Raw genomic sequence first — 18,357 nt, 5'->3', positions numbered from 1 at the left:
GCTAACTTACTTCCGGGTTTTAGGACGCGTCACTGTGGCACTCTATAGAGAGGCGAAGTCCCTCCCCTTCCGGGGACCTCCATGGGACCTTATTTCGGAAAAAGTATGTATTGAAGTCAATGGAGAGAGAACACTTATCTCTCGATCCCGTTTGAATTGTGCCACAAATTACACATATGATATTTGTCAATCTTAAAAAATAATTTCCATGTCAGAAAAAAGTAAGTTTGTCCGTCGTAAAACTGTTGAAATATAAGACTATAAGAAATACGCAACTAGAAAGACTACAAATCCCAGAATCCCGGTCCCGCATGCTGGCTCTTACGGAGCCGACTAACTCCCCTGTTGTGTATGTACAGCTCTCAACATGCCCAGACTTGTAGTGATTTTCACCTCTTTTAATACTTTTCACCTCATTCTGAAAGAATTAAGTGAAATGTGCTAACGTGACGGCCGTCTTGGTGTGTGGTGCGAGACGGGAGATGTAGTTCATTGAGCGGTTTCACACCAAAAAAAGTGTTACTTCACAGTTTTACGACAAATTTTTATTTGCGACAAATTACGGCCGCGTTACGGCCGCGTTAGCTTACACACGGCGGCGTGCGTTGAAGCTTGCCGGCGGACGTGTCTGACGCTCGACAAACAACCAATCGCATGAATCTCCCGCCCCGGACACACAAGCACGCGGTTTGATTGGCTAGAGCTTGTACTGGCATATGATTCGATTGGCTGACGCTTCCGCTGCGATTTGCTCCCACAATGCAGTTCGGCGAAGCGTGACGTCACCCCATTCAAAGTGAATGGGCAGAAGCGTTGAAGCTTCAACGCACGCCGCCGTGTATAAGCTCCATTACGGCCACGTTACGGCTGCACCACGGCGTTCGCAAAGATCGCGGCCACTCTAGTGCTATTCCACCAGACGCGCCGCATTACGGCTCAGAAGCGTCCCAGAAGCGTCTCGGCGCTGGGCTCCGCTAAAAATAGGATGCAAGTCTATTTTCGACGCGACGCGAGGCGTTGCATAGCGCCGGGCAGGAAGTAGACCGGTCAGAGCATCCAGTCAATCCCCAAAATAAACTAATTTTGCAGACCCTATCCCTCCGTAGTCTTTCAAGTAGGAGGAGAAATGCCAGCGTTCTCCTCCGGTTTACATGCACTGTGTAAATTATATATATAGAATAATTATGATGATGAACACAAACCCAATTTGTGTTCTGTGAAACTGAAAAGGATATTATATTGTTTATGTTACTTTCGTTGCAGTTGTATGTCTTAAATGTAATTTAGGTTAACTTCCTGTTTTATTTAGATGCTTTTATTTTTGAAGGCGAGTTTACGCTGTTGACAGGAAGTTGTTGTTGCTATGGAAACAACATGACGGAGATAAGTAATATCTTCTAATCTACATATAAAGACGGAGAAATTAAAGAATAAAGTGTATGTTTAAATGTTAGCACCCCCCGAAGAGGCACAAGCTCTTACATTGAGTCTGGGTTAGGGGTGTAACGGTATACGTATTCGTACCGAAGTTATTCGGTATGGGCCCTTCGGTTCGGTACACGTGTGTAATATAACGTTAAACGTGAACAAATTGAGAACGTGAACAACTTTTTGAGTGTAATTTTCTCCCATTGGGTTCAACGCGTCATAGAGCAAGTCATTTCATTGGACGAGAGGCATACTATGAGAGCTGGTCACAGGGATGCGTTCAAATGTAGTCAGTAATTTGAGGAAATGGCGAAATGGCGAACGCAGATAAAGTTGAGCTCAAAAATCCTCCAGCATCATTGAAGTCTCCGGTTTGGGAACATTTTGGTTTCGCAGTTACGTACAAGGATGATGGACAAAGACAGGTGGACCGAACCAAAGCTGTTTGTCAGCATTGTTCAACTAACATTGGTTACGCGGCTGGCAATACGTCAAACTTGCACACATATTTGAAAAGGCATCACCCGAACGTGAATATCACCAGTACCAAAAGAAAAATGAGTGAAGTGCAAACCCAACTCCCACTAGCATTTAAGCCTCCACCACTCGCAAAAAGTTCAGACCGAGCTAAAGCTATTACAAACGCCAAATATCCTTATGTTGCCATGTTAGCAAAGCGCTACCTGGCTGTATCTGCTACCTCTGTCCCTAGCGAGAGGGTGTTATCCACAGCAGGAGACATTAGTGCCAGCAGATCTGCCCTTTCGGCAAGCAATATGGACAAGTTCATCTTTCTTTAAAAAAAACATGAAAATACAATGACAAGCAAGTCCTAATGTCAAACTGGCTGCTTAGGGGAGTACTAGTGCAGTACAGTTCAAGTACAGATTATTTCAGATCATCGAAATGCTGCACCTTAATGTTTATTTTATTATATTTTTTATTTATTTGAGTGAATACATTATTCACAGTTTAATAATAATAAAAAAAAATTAAAAAAATATGTTATGTTTTGTGATCATTTTTTCTGCTGTACCAAAAACGTACCGAACCGTGACCTAAAAACCGAGGTACGTACCGAACCGAAATGTTTGTGAACCGTTACACCCCTAGTCTGGGTACATTCTAAATCATCAGTAAAGTCTACGACCATATTTTCGTGTGTGGTTCGGGTGCCATCGTGTGGCCTTCTGTAGGCATCGTACTTGCTTCGGCTGTTGCTTGGCTGTTGACCAAGTTCGGGGCCATCTCGTGCGAAATTCACAATTACATATTTGTGTGTCCATCTGGTGTCAATTTCGGGACAGTGTGACAGGGGCTTTACCAAAGCTAAGCTACAACAGAGAATAGATCACAACATGAACCTATACAGAACAGGCAAGTGTAATGCAAAATCCTGTATCCCCGTCAGAATATCCCAAGCCCACAAAAGCATTTTGTCATAGTCCAAACTGTGTGGATTCAAGAGGGAAATCTTCTGGCAGCCTGCAGTTTCTCCCTGAGAAAGAGCTCATTAGCTTCTCTTGGCCTCAATTGAGCTTCCCAGACATCACTTCTCTCATGCTGAATACAAATCCACCCACTTCAACAGGATTGGGACCCCCAAACACTAACCATAGTCATAACCCTGACCATCTCAAACCTAAATCAAATATAAAGCAACTTAATTAGTTGAACATTTGGGGGTGGGAGCGTGCAGTGTCTGGAGGCCTGCTACCCGAGGGGATCAATTCAGGACAAAAACATTGTCTCCAAATGAAAATGTTTCCTTCCTTCATCTGGAGCTAAAAAGCTGGTTATCGACAAAATATACTCTAAAGCAGCATGTAAAAAGTTTTTACAAAATCCCAAGGGTCAGAAACTCTGTTCCAGACTTTGACTGCTTTACAAACCAAGTAGGCACAGATAGAGTAAAGTTCTCCACTGAGTGTTACTTTTGTTTGTTAATAAGTTGAATTCGCCAAAACTAATGCAAAAAGTTAAACAAAATCTGTGCTCATGACAAAAACTATGAAAAGACCAAATTGAAAATTTGCTTGATTGTGTTTTTGAATTTGTCTGACCCTTTTTAGTGATGGTCCATTCAGTTTAGAAAGAGGTAAAAATGCTTAGTCTTCATTTTAATATCTTTTCAGCGAAATGTCCTCCCTCAGGTAATGACTCCTATTAGCATGAAAAATCTGATCTTTGTACACACTTATCCTTAAAGTACCTAGCAATTCGACTGAGGAGCTATTAAACTGAATCTCCTTCATTACACAAATGTGCAAAATTGGACAGTCTTTTTTTATTTGTCCTGAAAAATCATAGGTCTTGCTCTGTAAGACTCCTAACCTTCTTGAGTATTCAAATATTTTCTGCTCTATTATTTTATAAATGATAATGAGAATATTTCCTTAATCTTTATGCGGGGGTGTAACTACAAGCTGCACAATCAACCAGGCGTATTAAATGTTATGTTCTTTTTTTTTTAAACACCCCAAAATAAACCCAAACACTTCATGGGAACACTTTGCTTCCCCCCGCTAGAATAAGTGTTTCGTTTAGTAAGGTGTTAAATATGGTGGCTGAGAAGTGCAACGAGAGTGAAACACTTTAACAAAGCTTGAGACAAATGTACATTTTATAAAACAAAATTACATTAGCAAAACACTTTTACCAAAGAAAAAACAATTTAACATTAACAAAAACAAATTAACAAGATGCGAAACACTTTTACAAAGCTAGAGACAAATTTACATTTTATAAAACAAAATTACATTTTATAAAACAAAATTACATTAGCGAAACACTTTTACGAGAACTGAGACAAATTTACAAGTCCAGAAACACTTTAACATTTGCCGAAACACTTTAGCATTTGCCGAACCACTTTAACATTTGCCGAAACACTTTAACAAACTAGAGAATCAAACCGGAAAGGGAATGTCCATCATACCAGAAGTGACGTGCAAGTGATTGACACAAACTTAAAGTGGACCTATCATGCTATATTGGAAAAATATATTGTAGGACCATACCTCTGTGTCTGTGAAGTTTTTTGCTTAAAATAGCAAACAGTTCACCCATTAGGCGCGTTCACACCAAGTACTTTTCCCACAATAGTTCATGAGAACTTTAGTTCATGAGAGCTCTTTTAGTTCTGATGAACTAAAGCAGATCGCGTTCACACCAAAATGAGTTCCTGGGGGTGGATTAGGCAAATGAGCCGCTGACGTCACTTCTTCTTCTTCTGCTTTGGGTTTACTGGCAGGCCGCAAACAACTTCACGGCGAGTACAGTAGGTGGCGGTATGCAACTGTGTGTGCTTTTGTGTGTGTCTCTCTCTCTCCCTGATCGTGGCCTAAAGAAAACACCTGGCCAAACTTTTGTAGACTTTGCAATGGAGAAGAGCAAGCTATTCAACGGATGGTGTAAAGCATCAAAGGCGACTTAACTTCAGTTTGTGATCTCATAGTGCTGGAGGAGTTTAAAAACTGTGTCCCAGAACATACTGTTGTTGTTTTAAATGAACGAAAAATAACCTCCTTGCTGCAGGCTGCCACTATGGCGGATGAGCTGGTGTTAATGCACAGTGGTGTATTGGCTCAGAGCGATTCTCCTCATCGTGTTGGTTTCCGGAAAGCTTGTAACAGGCGTGCCACACATGCTCACTCTGTTTCTCTTCCAGGACCCAAGAAAAAGAGATTGTGTTTCTTTTGTCTTGACCCTGGTCAGCTAGTGGCAGAGTGTGTAGCTCGGAAGAAGCAGGTGGCAGCTTCCAAGCGGTCTGTGGAAAAGCCAAGAGACGAGCACCCAGTTGCAATGCGACAGAGTGGTGAGTTGCAGTTAAGTTCTGCGTCCGTCTGTGACAGTGCTGTGGGTGTTCCCGTTTCTGAAGCGGTGGCTGTGGACCTGGCTCAGAGCAATGGGGATCTGTGTTCAGTGTGTGATGTGTGTATTCCATGTGATGTGTGTGTTCCATGTGTTGCTCCGGTGTTGGCTGCTTGTGGGCAGTATAACGTGTGTTTTATGGGGGCGGGTGTTACGTGCCGCAGTTGGTGCTTGTGTGTGCTTTTGTGTGTGTCTCTCTCTCTCCCTGATTGTCTCCAGGTGCAGCCTCTCCCCAATCAGGGCCTCCATATAGGACCTGAGGAAGGCTGCAGTCGCTCTCTCCTTCTCCTCTGGCTGCATGTGTGCAGCATGTCTCTGTCTCTGTGTGAGGCCTGTGTTTTTGTGAAGTGTTAGGAGATGTGCTCCAGTTTGTTCGTGTATGGTTTATTTTGGTTTGCTTTGCAAGTTGGCTGGTGAGCCCTTTTTTTATCCATTAAAACCTCACTTTGTGGCTTTATAGCTCAGTTTCCTCTCCTTTTTTCTCTCTCCCGGTTATTTCATATGCTGTTACTTCCCTCTGGTTCCCCTAGCCCAGTAGGGAACGTAACACACCTTAAAGTTGCAATTCGCCAAAAAACCGAGAGAAGAAGAAGAAAAAAAACTTCTGCTTCCGCTGTATGCTTCTGTTTACCTTCCGACCTCAGACACGGTATGGAGTTGACGTTTTGGTGCTCGTGTTATACAGCTTTGTAACTGAGTTATTTAAGCCAATAACTCAGCCACAAATACAAATACAGATCGACCATTCAAATGCAATAGAAATGCTGAGTCGGAGGCGAAGGCGAAGGCGGTTAAGAAGCCTTAACAAAAGGATTGGACGACGAAAAGCACACGCTATGGACATGTTTCGCCGTAGGACAGCTGAGGATGATGACCGTTATCACGCCCAAAGAACAGCAATGGTACGTTCATTAAATCACATTAATACTATCTAATGTAGAATTTATGGAGTTATGTAGGGCTAATTTGTGTCTTTGTATGTGTTCCAGATATGCGAATACTACGGAACGCGCCGTGTCCCGCACTCTCTCTGGGTGAACAATAGAACATCGGCCTGGTGGGAGAAGGTGGTGCCAACGTACACCAATGTGCAGTGGATCAAAGATTTCCGAATGTCCAAGGGCTCTTTTCAACTCCTCTGTATTCGCCTGGAAGCAACGTTGGGGAGACGCAACCTAAAAAAATCGCCGCGGGGCAAGACACGCGCACAGCCCTTATGAGGCATCTGAACAGCATGGAAATTGTAAATTGACAATAAAGCTGATCTTTTGTACAGTGCATTTGGTTCTCTCTTTTATTTACCACAGTCAACAGACACAATTACAATAGTGCAGACACACCTTAGTGCAAAGATTAAATGTCAGTATCAAAACAGTACTCATACTGTATATTTGTATATTAATATGAGTATATTATTATGTTAAATGTGTGTTAAAGACAATGGGATGAGGTTGAAAGCTCTTTAAAAAGCTTTTGTATACCATCTTTACTGTGATAAATACATACATGTTAAGCATACACACCTGAAGAACTACGTTACACACACACACAGGTTAGTCTGTGTACCGCTGCACTGCTGCTGGTTTAAACAAAGACAGTCATGATGCTAGTGCTGTGCATGTAGGTTCTCTTTTATTTATCAGCAGCAGATCAATAAGTGTCAGTAGTATCAAAACAATATAATAACAGTGGCAATATATATATATATATATATATATATAATAACAATAGGTAGGCTCAGCAGCAGACACACCTTAGTGCAAAGTTAGGTGTCAGTATTAATAACAGTGGCATATATATATATATATATAATCACAATAATACAAAATTAACTGTCCCAGGTGTAGGCAATTTGGGGTGAAGTGTCTTGCCCAGGGACACAACGACATCCTGACTGCAGTGGGGTTTGAACCTGTGCTCCCCTGATCCGAACACCAACGCACCAGACCACTGCACCACACGCCTCCCAACAAGTCATTGTACAGTTTATCAACAACGACAAGTTTTTCTTATTTTTTGTATTGAAGGCCTGTTGGATTTAATCAGCTCGCTTAGCACTGCCAGAAGGGTCAGTGTATGTTTTGGTCATTGGATTTTCTTTTCACAAATGGAAATTCAAAAACAAAAAACCACTGGATATTTGATTTTCGTTTTCAAATTGAAAAACCAAAATTGAAATACAAGGCGTTTTTCTTTATCAACTTAAAAAACGGGATGATTTTCATTTTCTACTTCTCAAAACAAAAAATAAAATCACTAGAAAACAGAAACAAAAAACCCCCCGTTTTTTCATATTCTGCTACCGGAAGTTACCTTACAAAATAAGAGCGCAAACGAAACTCACGGAAGTGATTTCAAAACAAAAGCACTCGTAGGCTATGCTAAAATCACACTTTGAATCACTACAGTATCCTGTTGAAGGAACTGTGATTATTATAAACAAGGGGAATTTAGCGATCACAATGAAAACGGCCAAGACACACTTTGAGCCCAGAAAATGAATGTTATAAAGGGCTGTAAATATAATAGGCCTATTTCTAAAATGGACAACATTGTTAGGAGATTTCAACTATACAGCGATTCTGCACTGCGGTCAACTCAGCCGTCTGGGTGACCAGATGTCCCGCTTTGTGCGGTATTGCACAGCATTTTCACGACTTTTGGTGCGTTCCGCAAATTGAGACGATGTCCCGCATATTTCATTTAGATTGGCTAAAACGCTTTTCTAAAATCTGATGTATGACATGAATCAGATGCGGAGAAAGGCTGGCTCGGTTCGCTGACGGCCGGCACCGCCCTTTATTATTATATGTTTTAAACTTTATATATACAGTCTATGGTTTTAAACGGCATCATGTAAGTTGCGCTGACAGCGACAGAGGTTCACATGTGTACCCCCCCGCTGACAGTTCACGAGCGTCCATAGTGTCTCTCCACCCCCCGTTGACAGTTCACGCGTCGACTCGACATTGCATTTACATGTCCCACGGGCCACATTGTCCCACACAAACATACTCTAGAGCAGAAGTGGCTTGATTTTGTTCTCAGCAGGGGACTTTGACAGAGGATTTGTCACGATCTCTCTGTGTTGTGTTTTGTCTTGTCTTTTTCTGTCTTTGGTTTCCTGTTTTGTTTTGAAAAGTGTTCATCCCCCGTCTTGCCTGTTGCTTCCTGTCTCTGTGTTCCACTTCCCTCCTGCCTGATTGCCCGATTGTGTTCACCTGGTGCCCCTGTGTTTTCTCCTCCCTCCTCACCTGTGTCTTGTTTGTGTGATTGGTCTTGTGTGTATTTTAGTTCTGGTTTTTCTGTCTGTCATTGTTGGTTCCTTGTTTGTCTTTGACTGTGTCACAGGGTAGTGTTCTGTTGTCTACTTTGTTACCTTGGATTAAAGGAATTATCTTGGGAATCTGCATTTGGGTCCTGCCTGCTTCACTCAACCCTGACAGGATTTCTCAAAAAGTAAAGAGTAAAATTACTTCAATGTATTGTAGTAGTAGGCTAACTTAATACAAAGTCAAACAGTATCAATTTCATTAAGAACTAATGGTAAAATTGTCTTTTTATCACTCATCAAAGATAGCAGATAAACATACATTATGTAGGCTACTATGGAGGGGACTCTGACAGAGGATTACTCAAAATGTACACAGTAAAAGTACTTAATTTCATTTCTGGTATCAGTCAAACTAGTACCGAGTCCAACAGTGTCAGTTTTATTAAGAACTTTTGGTAAAAAACTCTAGAGTATGTTTGTGCCACAAGTGGGACAGAGCTCTGTCCCACTTGTGGCTTTCTGGCACCTGGTCACCTCAGCTGTCTCTCGAGTTTGATTTTTCAAATCAGCTGCTCTTCATATATTTTCCTGCTATATTCAATGAGTGATACAAATATTTTTGTCCACAAGTTCTTAATAAAACTGACACTGTTGGACTCTGTACTAATTTGACTGCTACTGTTACACCACTCAGACCGCAAGGGTATTATAGGTGTAGAAAACGTTCATTTATTAACTTCCACAAGGCACATGTGCAAGATGTCAGCATCTCAAAGCACAACACACAGACACACTTCTTCTGTTCATCTCCAGCATAAAACAATGATGAACCATCAGGTGATCTGCCCCCTTGTGGTATAAACATGCATGTGCAGGTAGACAACCTCAACCTTATGGGTGCTACACTACCAGAAATGAAATGAAGTACTTTTACTGTGTACTTTGTGAGTAATCCTCTGTCAGAGTCCCCTCCATAGTAGCCTATCCAGGCCAGTCTCTAAAGAAGTTCCAAGGTGTAAAAATGCTGCTGCCGGAGTACTGACTGGAAGTATTGCTGATATCATGTCTACCATCCTCTTAAAATACTCTGTCCAACAATATCAGTCTCAGGAAGAAATGTTTTTTAACGCTTATTAAAAGAAAAACATGCATTCTTGTTCTCAGGAGGGGACATTGACAGAGGATTTCTCAAAAAGTACACAGTAAAATTACTTCAATGTATTGTTAGTAGTAATATCCTTCAGCAAAGTAACACACTGTCACTCTGGTTGCCCTCTTATGATGCTGCTGTCTTTTAATATATAACTATTTCTCAGCCGCTAATTTGTTCCTCGCAGATTCTTCAGTCTCATCAGCCTCATCCATCAGTCCCAGTCAACGCCTCCAGCACACTTCCAGTGTCTGACTCCATATGATATTGTCCTGATGCTGTAAGGGTGATGCCCCATGATCACAAAATGTGTGCCAAGGACCTCATATTATGTCTGTCATTAATGTTACATCACCCATTATAACAGTTTTCTTTCATTTTTTCTCTTCTCTTAACTGAATAGTCCTGTCTTTAAGTATAATACAATGTAAAGTCATTTTCCTGCACCATTTTAAGGCTTCAAAAACAGCCATTTTTACTGTATGAGTTTGGAGAAATGACACAATCAATGGCCCAGAATTGTACTTTATAAACTATGAATCTTGTGGTGCTTGAAAAAATACACACTGGCTAAGCCGACCAGGATATATGCCTTTTTTGGAGCCCTTTTTTGCAATATTTATTAAAATGTCACTTTAAACAAACCTCTATCTGAGGATAATACAAGCAACCATAAAACGCCCTTTATCTAGAGAGCCATTGAAGCCCATGAAGAATGTATCCTTCCACAAATCTTTTCATCTGCTGTATTAATAATGCTGCCACGTGTTTTCAAATTCAAGTTAAGGCACTATCTGCAGAACATTACAAATATTCTTAATTTGCAGTATTTTATTTTAAAAGTGTTCAGAAAGACTGCATCAAATATGCTATATCTATATATATCTATATAATATCAATATTGTTATTAACTTCAATCAAAGTCAATTTAAATAGCGGGCAAGACTTTCCAAGGGGTAAAAATGCTGCTGCCGGACTTCTGACTGGAAGTATTGCTGATATCATGTCTACCATATCCTCTTAAAATACTCTGTCCAACAATATCAGTCTCATGAAGAAAGGTGTTTTAACGCTGATTCAAAATAGCAGAGAAACATGCATTCTTGTTCTCAAGAGGGGACATTGACAGAGGATTACTCAAAAAGTACACAGTAAGTACTTCATAGTACTTGTGGGAGTAGTTTCACTACTAGCCTACTGAGTCCAACAGGATTGATCTCACGAAGAACTAATGGCAGAAAAAATTATAACAAACTCGAGAGACGGCTGAGCTGACCGCAGTGCAGAATCGCTGTATAGTTTAAATCTCCTAACAATGTTGTCCATTTTAGACATAGGCCTATTATATTTACAGCCCTTAATAACATTCATTTTCTGGGCTCAATATGTGTCTTGGCTGTTTTCGTTGTGAAAACAAATAGACCGTAGATACACGGATTGACCGTCCTCATCTGCGCTCTTATTTTGAAAGACAACTTCTGGTAGCAGAATATGAAAAAACGGGGTTTTGTTTTGTTTCTGTTTTCTAGTGATTTTATTTTTTGTTTTGAGAAGTAGAAAATGAAAATCATCCCGTTTTTTAAGTTTAGTAAATCCCTTTTTGACCGTGATAAAGAAAAACGCCTTGTATTTCAATTTTGGTTTTTCAATTTGAAAACGAAAATCAAATATCCAGTCGTTTTTTGTTTTTGAATTTCACTTTGTGAAAAGAAAATCCAATGACCAAAACATACACTGACCCAGAAGCCCAGCCTGAAAGGTATTTTGTTGCTCCACCTGGCACCATGAGCAGCTGGTCGTCCGATTCCTGGGCCTTGTGTGAATGCAGCAGCCGTTCGTCGTGCATCTCCTTGGCACGCAGGTCCTCATTCTCCTTGCTGACCATGGCACGGCAGTCCATCGCCATGATGGTGTCAAGGAAGCTGTCATCCTGTGCCTGCTTTCCTAAGGTGAAATATGCAAGATACAAGATCAGTTTAATCGCAACAACGAGACAACATTGTCCAACATTGGACATGGTGCAGGCAGGGACAGTGTACAAAATGCAGGTGTAAAGTAGAAGATAAGATAGGATCAAATAATATCAAATAAAAAATAAATATCAAAGGGCCCTTATTTATTGTTTTGTGCTTAATGTATGCTTGAACTTTGTTTTATAGGGATTAGTGGACATCAGTTAGATGTGTAACCTTCTTTCAAGGCCAGAGTAGTTACAGTGTAAGTGGATTGACATCTAACATAACATGGCTGAGTACAATTATAACAATCAATAAAAAAAAGGAAAAATAAATAGAATTTCAATTAGATTTCTACTTAAATGTGCAAAAATATTAGAACATCAGTCTTTGTGGCATGCAGGTAATCAACTGTTTAAGCTTTTACCATTAACATGTAGAATGAATGTTGCAAATGACTTGCAATTATAGCAACTACAATGTATTGTTAGAGGTAGCATTATGTCCAGCTAGCATGCTAATTGCTAACGTTATATTATCGTTTTATCCCGGAGGGGAAAACTAGTTTCTAATCCTGAGAGAAACACCTCGCCTGAAACACATGATTAGTGCCATGAGTTAGTGAAGCAAATTACAGAACATTGCACACTTATTCACAAGTCAAAACGTGTTCATAGCGGGCACGGCTGAGAATAGCTAGCTAGCTAGATGTTGTTAGCCAGCTTGGACCTATGATAGCAAGTTCTAGCATGGCTAGCTCGATCTACTGAGCAAATAAAAGTACATCTAAGACCAGTATTGTGCAGATTAAAACAGTGCAGTGCATGTATTTTATTTTACCTTCGTAGTCGTCCCGACATGACTTTGCCAGGTCTGCTAACTTTGCTGAGTCACGGAAACTGCATTCAGTAGAAGCTTCTGAATGCGGCGCTTCGCGTCCTCCGAGTAAACCGCCAGAAGTGCCGACACATCCTCATCACTCCACCGCTCCGATGATTTATTTAGTGTTGCTATAATAACTGCTTTCACAAAAGTAATCTCTTCGGGTGCGCTGGCCCGAAGCGAGCAAATACAATGGCCGCTTACAAAAAAAAATTCAGAGTCAAACGGGCGTGGTTTGCATTCCGCACAGCCAATCAGACGTATGAACTATTTTCTCCCACGACAGTCCCTGCTCTCTAGCAGGGACTGAAAAGCGGGTCAGATGAACTAATTTGAACTACTTTAGTTCTTGGTGCTTTTTGGTGTGAACGCAAATATATCGTAGTTCTGATGAACTATTGTGGGAAAAGTACTCCAAAGTACTCCGGTGTGAACGCGCCTATTGTAGCCATGCCTCATACTGCTCAAACCCCTCTTTTGCAGCCCTGTTAGAGAAACGCGGATTTTGGGTCCTTAGCTTGAAAAAAAAGAAAGAAGAGGAGGCGGAGCTAATGCCTGATCAGAATTATACCGGAGATAAAGTTACATTTTATTTTCTGACGCTGCGTGAGTTCTCCGGCACACCGGGGACACATATTTATGTATAAAAGACATCAAAAAGTGCATTTTGCATGATAGGTCCCCTTTAAGTTTGTTTCGGCGGTCTATGGACGTTACGAGTGTGTTTATGGTCGTTAAAAATGTTTTGTCCGTTTTGTGGAAACCACCTGGGCCAAGTGACACGGTTTTGCTCATCACGATATACTTTCTCGTGTGCACGAGATACGTTCTTGTGTGCACGAGATACGTTCTCGTCCGCACGAGATACGTTCTCGTGCGCACCGGTTCGCCAAGTAGGAAGTGGAGCTGTGCCTTTGCACCGCCTTCGCTGTGTTTACCTTCATTAGAACAGCTAAAGAGCGACTGCAGCCTGCTTCGTTTTTATGAAGGAGATGTCCGGTCACCAAGGCGCATGGTGTGTGTATGTGTATGTGTATGTGTATGTGTATGTGTATGTGTATGTGTATGTGTGTGTGTGTGTGTGTGTGTGTGTGTGTGTGTGTGTGTGTGTGTGTGTGTGTGTGTGTGTGTGTGGTTAAAACGAAGCAGCCTGCAGTCACTCTTTAGCTGTTCTAATCAAGGTAAACACAGCGCAGGCGGTGTGTAAAAGGCACAGCTCCACTTTCTACTTGGCGAACTGGTAACTTTCTCGTGCGCACGAGAACGTATCTCGTGATGAGCAAAACCGTGTCACTTGGCACCAGGTGGTTTCCACAGAACGGACAAAACATCTTTAACGACCATAAACACACTCGTGCTGTCCATAGGTAGCGGCGGTCTATTCTCTATAGTCTCTAGTGTTTCGGCAAATGTTAAAGTGTTTCGGGACTTGTGAATTTGTCTCAGTTCTCGTAAGTGTTTTAGCTAATGTAATTTTGTTTTTTAAATGTAATTTTTGTTTTTATAAAATGTAATTTTCTTTTATAAAATGTAAATGTGTCTCTAGCTTTGTAAAAGTGTTTCACACTTTGTAATTCTCGTTTGCACTTCTCAGCCACCGTAGCTAAATGTAAAGTTCTAACCCTGTTCTAACCCTGTTCTTGTGAGTGTCTCGCAGCTCACCGTCCTCCTGGCAAAAGTCTGAGCAGCTGAAATACACCTGCCTAAGTAGATGGGCCTGGATGATTGGAATGTGCCATTCTCAAAATAACAGAAGGGTGTTTTTAAAGGAGCCACTTCATCCAGCACCTCTTTTTGAAGTCTTCACTTCCCTGCAGATGACCATGGAGGGGCCAGCATGATCATACAATCCTGCAGTTGTGAGAGGAAGGCAGTGTTTCTTAGACAGAGGAGCACTCACCATGTTCTGTGTTAGTGATGCTTTGGGCTTTAAAGCATTTCTGTTCATGTTATATATAATTAAGCTGATTCTGATTTTATAACCCATCCTAAACGTTGTTAATGTGGGTAAATAGAATCCCTATTTTTTTCAACCTGCCCTTATCGTAACCAAATCCAAACACTACTCTACCACTTTGAAACTTCACCTAGTGCTTCTATGTTTTAAGAAATTCATGCTTAAGCCTAAACAGATTTTACGGCTTTGCTTTCTATTTGACTGATTTTAAAACAGGTGCATATGTTTTCCTGCTATTTTCCGTTTTCACAAAAAAGGCATTTTTCAATTTTACATCTGCCTGTGAAGGCAAATATCAACATAGCTGGGGATGGTTGCTTTAAAGTCCACCAGACTTCTGATGTAAAAGTCATGCTTATAAAGAAATATAATTCATTCAGTTGGGATTTGTTAAATTTGACTATAATATGAACATTTAATTTGTGGTTATGTGAAGTCTCAGTTAGAAAATTGGATGACTCAATATTACATTGATCATTATTTACTGGTTATTCAGGATTTGTGATGAAGCTGAGTCTGTGGCAGTGTTGATTGGTGAAGCTAATCAAAAGCTCTTTGGAACCACAAATGCTGAATGCCTCCAATATGGCACTCTGCATTTGTGCAGCAGAATGGCTGTGAGCGCACATAAGTAGTAAATGTACTCCATGCTAGCCTAAAGCTTTGCCGCAGGAGTGAACACGAGGCAGTGATTTATTCTGAGGGACTGTCATTACTCACATATCACAAAGCAGTTGCTTAAGCTGAACCTGAAATATTCATTTTTTAATTATTGACCTACTAATCTTGTAAATTGTCTTTGTGAATAGCTTAATAGTGAGATTGTATACCATAAGAGCACACACAGCTGCTGAGAAGCTTAAAGGTTTCCCTCCTGCAGCAACTGCTGGAAGATCGAGCTCTTAAATCTTTAATCACCTGTGGTGCAGTAGAGGGAGAAATAATCGCCTATTTTGTAACAGCAGCACAACCTACCATAATAAAAAAGTTATAATACATCATTTAAACTGTTATGGAGTCTGACACAGAATACAGATACTAAAGTCTTGCCAAGAGATGGATGTTTACAGTACAGATTTTATGCCAATAGTACAATATAATGACTGATTTTAGGATTGTTTATGATCATCAGGTTGTTGCTCATTAGAAATCCCCATTGAAATCAGAGGCCTGTACTACGAAGCTGGTTCAACCTAACCTGGATATGTTTGAGTTAGCCGGTTGGCCCAATCCAAAACATACGCGCTCTGGCTAAACTGTACTACGACGCTGGTTATCAAGTGGATCGCTCAAGCCAGCCGTGTCCTATCTAGTTAGGTGCGCGTTCACATGAAAGGGGTGGTATTTGGAGCATTCGACCAATCTCAAACACGGACAAGCGTACTGACAGCGCAGCGTCATACCTCCTGAATGAAAAGTGAACTTTAATATTAGTCAAATATGAAGAAGTTAAACTTTAAACATCCATGACTTAAACACTTTATCCAGGATAAAAGCCACATAGCTGCACCTGCAAGGTGAATACAGCTGGTAAAAGAAAAAGTGTTTGAATGCGTACATTAACAGGTTTATGAAATCACTGCCCCGTCCAAGACACGAGTGGATCTGACTTTAATTAGGAGAATTTGACTCGAGTGTTTCGTCAACTTAATGTGTTGCTTAAAATAATACTTCTGCATACAGTATGTGACACTGTGAGTGTTGCACGGCCAGATACGGCTCGAGAAGCTGACTCAAATAAGGAAATATATGATACATTATGATGTGGTATGATATGAATGATAATGGGACACATCGACGTCTGCACTCACAGTGCCGCGGACTGTACTTAATGTTACTCTGATCCGGTTACTTATGTCGTGGCAGATATTTAAGTAAGCTTTCTTAACGCTAATATTATAATAGTCAGATTGCTCTGAAGATGGGAGGGGATATTCTATTAATTTTCACGTTCACACAGTCAGTTGATTTTGGCCGGCAGTCTTTCCTGCAACGGCAGTTTTTCTGTATTTCCTCTATCCTGTAATATGAATTGATCGCTTTAAACTCCGCACACGGAGCTCTGATTGGTCAGCAGGCAGTGCTTTCACTGAGTTGATCTCTTAGCCTGCCACCTAACCTGCTCCGGAGCAGGTTTGCCGCTCAGCATAAGTTACCATGGAAATCTAGCCTGCTAAAAAGAGAACCAGCGTCGTAGGACCGGAAAGCCCGAGATTTCCCTGAATTTAGCCGGCTAAGCGAAAATCCAGCTTCGTAGTACAGGCCTCTGATGTACTTATATGATTCTGTTTTCTTCAAGTTTGTATCTTCTTGGTCGAATGCACTTATTGTAAGTCGCTTTGGATAAAAGCGTCAGCTAAATGCAATGTAATGTAATGTAATTAGCAGATCAGCCATGACAACTTGCATTATATTATGTTGGTAAATAAGAATGTGAGCCCTGTTAGTTGTCTTCGCTTCCACTAAAAACAAAAACAAGTACATAACAAACACAAACTCTGAGGTCCAACATAAAGGTTTATCTTTGATGCTGGAGGCATTTCAAAGCTCTGTGTATCCTTCAGAAAACACAGAACATCCCCATGCTACGATGAAAGAGTCACATATACTCAGCCTCACATTTCTATACTGAAGCTCAACCTCTGCAGCGCGTGATTTGTTATTATATACAATGTCATTGAGAATGGTTTAATTTAAAATAATGTAAAATGAATAAAACCATAATTAGCCTACTACTTTACCCTTGATGATTATACATTGAAATGTACACGCTAATGAATATTCCTTATCTTTTTTGGACCTGGTTGAGGACAGTAAAACGTTTTTTAGGGGAATGCCTACATTGACTATATAATAATGAATGAAACAAAGATCATATTTAATACCGTGTAACAGATATGAGAAACAGTAATAAAGATGCTATCTTGTTGATGTCATCTTGTACAACTAGTACACACAGTTTCTTGCTAAAGCATCTTCCCAGATTGTTCTGCAGGATGTATGTTCCAAACCAGTGGAGCAGCTACCAGTCTAATCCCTTTTGTGAGGTGAGAGATAATAAATGTTCCAACAGGTATGGTAAACTTTGACAGCCTAGGTGAAATTGCCCAATTACCTCTGTTGTCTGTTTTTAAAGGGTAAATATGTAATGATTGTTAAAGGGCAGATAACTACTGTTGTACCTCTCTGTGGTTCAAACCTGGAGCATGTTGCTTTCCTGTCCACACCCCAGTCATGATGGTGTTGTTTCTTTATTTCTTTATTAAGATCCCCATTATCACTAAGGATACGCTTTTCTCCCTGGGGCCACACACACGGTAGCCATATAAGCACACCAAACAAAACAGCTCATCTCATTAAATGAGCAATCAACTCCTGTGTTTTTTTACTTCCTGTTAATAACCTTTCACATACCTTTATTGATCTTGTCACTGGTACATTTCTAAAAAAAAACGTTCTAGGTGAGCACTGTAACACACAACACACTCTTAATTTGAGGTACTGTTTCTCTCTTATATGCTATTGAGTGTGGATTTACCCTTTAATGTCCACACTAGGCTGAGTCTAGGTGCAAGGATGCAGTGTTCTCTCCCAGCTGTAGGCAGGCGCAGGATGTTGGCTGGGTCCAGCAGCCTTGTTGAAACGCTGACCTTTAACGCATCTTGAGACTAAAGGCTCTGCATACAAATGATGATCTGATTCCTCTGTCATTTGACCAGTCAGTCAACGTCACAGCAGATGCTGCATGCTCCCGTAGTCAAGCAGAGCTCCACCATTTCTGACCAGTGACTTTGAATTTTTATTGGAAATATTGCAGGATCTTTTTGTTTAATCTTTT

Source organism: Trematomus bernacchii, unplaced genomic scaffold (genome assembly GCF_902827165.1).
Source record: "Trematomus bernacchii unplaced genomic scaffold, fTreBer1.1, whole genome shotgun sequence".
In the NCBI taxonomy this organism is placed as follows: domain Eukaryota; kingdom Metazoa; phylum Chordata; class Actinopteri; order Perciformes; family Nototheniidae; genus Trematomus; species Trematomus bernacchii.
This window is presented reverse-complemented; position numbering follows the sequence as displayed.